The sequence below is a fragment of the Haliotis asinina genome, chromosome 15 (assembly GCF_037392515.1).
Source record: "Haliotis asinina isolate JCU_RB_2024 chromosome 15, JCU_Hal_asi_v2, whole genome shotgun sequence".
Classification (NCBI taxonomy): Eukaryota; Metazoa; Mollusca; class Gastropoda; order Lepetellida; family Haliotidae; genus Haliotis; species Haliotis asinina.
Window position 1 is genome coordinate 5,579,405 of NC_090294.1, and position 7,940 is coordinate 5,587,344.

At 39.1% G+C, this 7,940-nt stretch overlaps 1 pseudogene; it reads left to right on the forward strand.

Moving 5' to 3' along the window:
• The first annotated feature begins 1,743 nt into the window (after positions 1–1,743).
• Positions 1,744–2,653, forward strand: LOC137266203 (uncharacterized; annotated as a pseudogene).
• Positions 2,654–7,940: the final 5,287 nt, after the last annotated feature.

Below are 7,940 nucleotides of genomic sequence, written 5' to 3' on the forward strand. Positions count from 1 at the left end.
ACATACGTGTGATTTATCGTATGTGTGGTTAAGCCCAAATGCTGGCAATGTTTCGCTACTCTTAAATATTTTCTCTCAACGTCCGAAAGAGATATGTTTTCAAAATTTTAAATTCAAACTTTCTACAGTAATCTCAGTTTTCTTTTAGCACCTGAAAGGTATATTCTCCATGTGAATGACATATCTAGAATTTAGAATCTCTTTACAAGACCTTAGAGTTAAAAAATACCGTAAATATATAGATAGTGATTTGAGTAATTCATCTTGTAAATTATGTAACATTGGGGCATTAGAAGATGAATTTCATGTTATGTTTATCTGTGAGGAATAATAAACCTTTCGTAAAAGAGACACTCCCTCTCACTTAAATGTTCATAGCATTCTAAATACAAAAAATGTCAAAACTATAAAAAATGTTATCTTATTCTTGTAAAAAGTATTTAAATTACGTCGAACGCGACTGTCACGTGATGCTTACATGTATGTAATCAATTTTATTGTACTCTAGGCCATGTGGCCCTCATACTGAATACATTCTGTTCTGTTCTGTACCTTAAAGGTCACATGCGATGTAAAACACGACTTTGCAGATTCTGATGCCTTTCGGTATGCACATACAGAAACAAATCATCAAAAATACCAATTGAACCTATAAATTTGAAAAAAAAAACCGCGATGAAAGAAAAGACCGCGAAATCGGAGTTCAAACGATTCACTAAAGTTCCCCTAGCGCTGGGGGAAAAAGTGGTTTCAACAGCTGCGCTGCGCCCATGACGCATGCGCAGTAAATAGGTTCGCGGAGCTTGAAACAGTATGCATGCCCGGAGTATGAGGTCATGAGCAGTAGTCTAATCTTGGTTTTGTACACAATCAAGTAAATAATCTATTCGTTACATAAAAAATCTTATTGATTGTGGTAAGCAGCCTCTGTCAGAGAGAAAGCTCAATGCCTGGTTTATTGACACATATATGTCTACCTGCCTGTCTGCTGAAGACAAAATGCAATACACAGCTTCAATCATTGGCCACATGCAATTTTAACTTAACACCTATCAGGCTATACGCCATAAACACAGCAAATTGATTTATGACTGGTGCACCTGTCTCTGCCACATGATGCAGTTAGGCAGGTGTGATACTTGGGTTATCTCCCAAAACTTCTACATGCCAAAACTTCTACAGAAAGACAAGGCAGAAGTATGCACGTACCTATAGGCACAATGGAACAGTCGGGTAGGATTATAGCGGGAGTAATTGGGAGTAGAGGTTCAGTAACAACTTATTACTTACTAAAAAAGATGAAAAACTTTTATACGTATACAGTAACAGCATGATCCAAGCTCACCAATTCAGTGGAGACATAAATTAATCAACTAATGAAAACTTCAGTCAAGAATGTAGTTGAGTCTTCTCACTTTATAAGAGACTAAAACTGCAGTATATAACCTATGTCAACCTTCAGTAGGAATATGCAAAATGGCTGGAATAAGAAAAGTAGAGTTTGTAACCTCACAGAAAGGAACCCCACAAGTCTTGCTAGACGGTTATGTCTACAACAAGAATGTTGTCCGACAAACTTGAAGTATCAACTGGAAGTGTGTGAAGTCCACATGCAAAGGAAGAATATCAACGTCGGATGATTTTGTTAGGAATGTCACGGACCACAACCATGCTCCAGAAGACAGCACGAAGATACACTTTGTCAGCAACTTAAGAAAGAGAGTCAGAGAAGAGACTATCCCGATGTTATCCCTATACAATGACGAGGTTGCCAGATAAGATGACGTTCGATATGTGCCATCTTTCCCCTCCATGAGCCGTGCCCTGTACAGACATAGAAAAAAGAACATCCCAGCACTTCCACAGACAAGATCCGAGGTTGGTCGCAATGGCGCCTGGACAGAGACATCTGATGGGAGACCTTTCCTTCTGTTTAGTGATGCGGATGACGACACGATGCCAGTCTTTGCAACAAGTGAGCAGCACAAGGCCCTTCAGTCAGCTGAAACCCTATATATGGACGGACCATTCACATCTTGCCCTGAACTTTGGGGCCAATTGTACATCATTCATGCCAGGTCTGGATCTTCAAGTTATCCGCTAGTGTTTGTCCTTCTTCCTAACCGCCACTCAAAAACTTACTGTTACTAGGCTGTTCAGACTTCTCAAGACTGAAGTGCAACAAAACCTGAATCGCCCCCTAGCACCCACCCGTATTCAAACTGACTTTGAGATAAGTGCCATCCGTGCAGTAGAAAGTGAGTTTCCTGGTATCGACGTGAAGGGATGCTTCTTTCACTATTGCCAGGCCATTTGGTGCAAGACTCAGGACCTCGGACTGGCCGTTCAGTACAAGGACAAGGAAAACCCTGCTGTCCAGACATGGATCAGAAGAGCTGCCGGCCTTGCCCTAGCTCCCGGCCTTGCCCTTCAGTCATGGAGTCAGCCCCAGATGTGCCTCAAACTACTGCCTTCAACGACTACATTGTCTCCATGTGGGTCGACGATGCCGCCAGATTTCCCATTCCCAGTTGCAACTTTGGAATCATCACCTGAGAGTCGGACCCCGCACCAACAACAACTTGGAGGGATTCCACAGCAGACTCAACCAGACCTTGCCCCATCGCCATCCGAATATCTTCAGATTCACTGAAATGATTAAGAACATTGAGGCAGCAGACAAGGATTAGCTGTGCATTGGACCATGTATTTTGTTGTTTTAGTCTGTAGAAGTTTTGGCATGTAGAAGTTGTGGCAGGATACCGATACTTGTACACATGACATGTGTTTATATGTCTGTGGGTTGCAAACATACTACATCCGTTTTTCTCGGTTGACGGAAACAGGTGCAAACTCTTGTTAGTTTCAAGTCCTGCTTTGTACGACGTCCTGCTTTGTGAACGAATGGCAGTTTCCAGCCACGCAGTAGTTCACTATCTCTACTGAGATGATTTTTGATTGGATCGAACGCAAATTCAGTGGACATGTATTTACAAAACCCAACATCTCTATATACATTCTTTATGGATAACAACTTATTCTAGTGTATATGATTTTGTTTGACAACAGTATATGAATCCATACTGAAAATACGCATCAACTACAATAAAAGAAGTTGTTATACATAAGGAATCTTACTTTCTTGTGACTCACCATACTTCTAAAATGCCCATCAAACAGATCATCTTTCTGTACACACAATGGGCCCTCCACATACCAGCAAATGAACCAGCCAATCGGAAGCCGTCGTTACACTTTAGTGCACACCCGTTATGATTGGGTTCGGTCTCCCGAGGGCTCAATTACACAATATTACACTTTATCGCGATTGTACGCTTGTAAGTGTTTTTTTGAGAAACAGCAATGTATATTATATGCCATGAATAAGTGTTAATTGTGTCTTAATATTATGTTTGAGCTTTTGGTTGCATGTGACCTTTAAAAGGGGGTTAAAGTACCGTGAACGCATTGTCATCCTGAGTGGGTACGTGAGTCCAAAAACATCTGATGTAAATGTAAGTTTCTAATCGTAGTATCTTTGTCATTTTGATGTATGCCTATTCTCTGCATAAAGGGCATTAGCCGAGGGGATGGTGCAAATCCAGCTAGGGTCCATGCAGGTAGCAAAAGTGATGTAATGTAATGTGATCTGCATTTGGTTGTTGGCGTTAACTAGCCCATTTGTACTTTGTATTGTCCAGAAAGGGTTTTCTGTTTTTAAATAGATACATATGCTAGCTATTTTTAAATCAATCTTTTATAATCTAGTAGATTTACTGTCCTTCCTCGACAGGATTTTATATACAATACATATCTTATCATATTTTAGTACTAGTTTTAGTCACGATATGGCTGAAATATTGCATATGTGACTCCAAATTGTAACTCACTCACTCACTGTGATATTACTGGTATATTGCTGGAAACGCAGTAAAACAGTTTGTTTCATATTTAGTTTTCAAATGACAAATCAGAGAGGCAGAACTCTCCAAAACGCCGAATGACAAGCGGATGTGCATATGATTTCACTTTCCAATAGTCATTTGTACCATGTATGTCAATGGACATGCTTTATTGCATGTATGTTGTTTATATTACTCCATTCAAGACCCCAAAAGTGTTCAAATATCTTCATGTGGACGAAATGTGACGCTTAGGGTAAAATATTGATGTCACTGACGAGCCTTTGCATGCGATTATGCCGAGTTTCTGACCCAATATATAAGCACGTGCTCATGATATAATCGAAATTAAAAACAAACCCTGCTTGTGGAAGAAATTTCTTGAAGATGCAGCGGTGCGTGTATGTGGCGCCTCAACTCCACATCGACAATTTGCTCATGACGCAAATATGCTTGCTAATGAGGAAGCTCAACTTATGCTTTGAAAGAACAAACAACAACATGGCCTGTATCTGATGTTCTGTATACATCTCCTGACGTCAAGGAGATGGTGCTATCCAGACGCCAACACCCTGATGTGGCTGTTTGCTGTTTGCAGAGATACCTGCCATGTTGTTAGAGTTAATACACTCTCGTGACAAAAGGTATAAGAAATCCCCCTTGAACCAGCAAAATATAAGCATATAAGTCTAAAATATTCAATAATATATTGAGCAAGTAGTGAGGAACGTAAACTGAATCACAATACATAGTTCTAGTGCAATGCAACTGAGTCACAAATTTAAGGTTATGGGTCACAAATATGAAATATTAACTCACCAGAGTCTTGGCAAGTGAGACGTGATATACTAAACAAGGTTGTTTACAATGAGGTCAGGCACGAAGTGTCAGTCTTGAATGATGTTGATAAACAGACGACGAGACATGCAGATGTATCCAGTGAAAGTCCGTGTGGCCCGTCAACACAACAACCAGCCTCTATATATACTGACACAGATTCATGAACATTCCAGCAAAGCGTGACTGTATCATTATTCTCTCAGAATCCTCTCAATCGGCCAGTTGTCATTTGACGTGAAATGTGACCCGTAGTAACTATCACCAAATCAATGACTAACACACTCTCGTAACAATGTACACACACGTCTGGAACGGAATTTTACTCTCTCGGGTATCCACTGAGGCGACAAGAGAGATTAAGTGATCGTGTCAAATATGAAGACTCTCTTCACAGTCATCACCCACAAAAAAGTGTCTTCGAAGTCTGCGTATAGGCAATACGCTAGTTTGATTACTGTTTAATGTCGTTATCAAGAAACGCCCCGCAGAATGACATCTGCTTGTTAGTTTCCGTGTGGGAAGACGAAATGTAGGTCAATGTAATAAGTTGTTATCTAAGCGCGTCCGTGTTTGATAAGCATTACTAAAATATGTACCTTTTGGCATCTGAAAATTAATCATAACATATTTTTAAAGCTCCCTCCGAAACCTTTCACGAAAGAACTGTTCGTGGACACATTCTCCCGGGATGCATTTCCCGAATGCATAAAGTGAAAAGGGAATTCGAAGTCAATGTTCTGTAGTGACATGCCACTTTTAGTAATAACGAACTACTCTTGGTGAAAGTATTTCCTGAAAAAAGATATAAACTGCGTACATGGAACATATCTGTGAGTTATTATCACCGTTCAAAGTTAATATCAGATACATCAAATTGGTTGTATTTCCTTTTTTCTGTTCAGCTATCGTTCTGTAAAACGATCTCAGCGGTAAGATAGCTTCGATGCTCGTTAAAAAATCCTTCACACAAACATCTGTAGATGTCAAGCAATATGTTGAAGCTCAGTGATGGTCAAGAAACAAAACAACAGAGGCATCAGCGTATGAGATCAGGGGCCAACTTCCATATTAAGCTCAGGTGAGTTAGCAGGTCAAAATGCTCTTTGGTTTGTCTGCACTTTGTGTTGATGCATGAGGACTTACACCTCTAGTGACAGTGTAGTTATGTGATGCCACGGAATCTTTGACCGATCAGGAGAAGACACAGTTTCAGCTATGTCAGGTACTGGCGGATAATTATGGAGAGGTATCTCCAAAACACAGGGAATGTGAAATCAATCTGAATCATACGACTGTAAATGTGTAAATCTGCATGATCTAACAAGCACAGTTTCCTTTGAATGCATATCACGTAACGTCATGGTTGTATGGAAGAACCTATGGTATTGTTGACTGCGACCTAAATCACAAGTAAATATGTCATCCGTTTTTATTTGAAACGTTTACTTGCAAACATGAAGTAAAAAAAAACGTGTACAAAACAGATTCCTAAATTTTTGTTTGATGCACATACATTTGCGACTATTTTGCTTGTTTTGATGGTAACATTTTCCCTTTTACGTCTTCGTTTCACACAAAATGTGTTGAGCAAGCTGTTGTTTGTAGTTTGTTATTTTAAAAAAAATATTTATTAGAACATAGGTGAAGCCTTTAACTCAAGACAGTTGATGTCATTTTGGTAATTGTCTTATATATACTAGAATGCATACACCCACATCCTTAAAGGGTGATCTTTTTATTTACTTTCCTCGAAAGTAACTTGACTCTTGGCATGGGGGAAGTCTGAAATTGTTTTATGCAATATTCACAAATACTCCAATGTCGGTGTTGGAAATCGCTTCAATACTGGTCACAAACAGTTAGTGATAGTAAATTTTGAAATTCTGAATAATCCCTATTTGTTCGTTGACACACTGATAAAATATCATTCCTAAAAACACCAATATCCCTAATTAATTTGTCCATTATATTAGAACCACTACCACCTCATATTTCTAAATGATGTAAAATGTCATACGCGTACAAATGATATAATTTAGACGAATGAATGAAACAAATTTATTACAATCATTAGCTTTACATGAATTTGCAGCTAGCTGAATAATCACAACGATCTGGTCTTGTAGGCACGTATTTCAGTAATAACCGTATCCAATACCTAGAAGAGACAACATAATACACAATTAAATACTGCAATACAATACTGTGAAAATGCAGTGTTATACATGGGTTCTCTAGGTGAAATATGAAAGAAAGTTTTTCTTTGGGATAAATATCTTTTGGTTTCAAAACTTTCAAAAGTGAAAATTGTACGTACTGAGAAATGCAAAATTATAAATGATAAATAACAAAACCAAAAAATAGCAATCTTCACTAATTCCCTTCTCAAATGTTACGTGTTACCACACTTAGCAAATAATGCCAAACTCCAAGCGAACTTCCCTGTCCCTATAACCACATTTGATGTTTGTTATGTTAATACCTTGAACGATAGTCTTATATTATGATTACATTAAGCAGAAACCTTACCATGTCCTTTGCCAAATCCCATTCCTCCGTACAGTCCACCTATTCCTCCGTACATGCCACCGTGCAGTCCTCCAATGCCTCCCAAACCGCCATAAAAACCCATACCGCCGTACAGGCCTCCGATGCCAAAACCGCCCATGCCTCCGTATAGACCTCCCAAACCATAGCCAAGGCCTCCGTACATGCCCATACCGTAAGTCATGGGTTTAGCGTTGGTAGCAACAGCCAGACAGGCCACAAGGACGAGGATAAGCTTCACCATTTTCGAAGACTGTCAATGATAGTGAATGTGCTTTGTGATTACGTTACACCATTGTGTATGTGAAGTGATTAAAAAAACCCAAATGTTTCTACGGGTATGCACGTCTTACACATTTGGTATCACAGCAAAGTTTTCACAATACTTGGTTATTTATGATGGAAGAAGTGATTTTTCAATTACTTTAGCAAAACTCCATCATAGCTATTTAGTCTTAACTGGTTTGAAGATTAAGGTTAAACATGAAGATATTTCACTCCGAAAGGATGAACACAATGATGCGGAACTCAACAGCACAGATACTCGAAATACATAGTGAAAGATCAGGTGAATACTAAAAGGCCTTTGCTGCTTAACTTTTTTCGTAGGTACTCACAGTTAGATGTGTTGTCAATGTGAAATACTTCAGT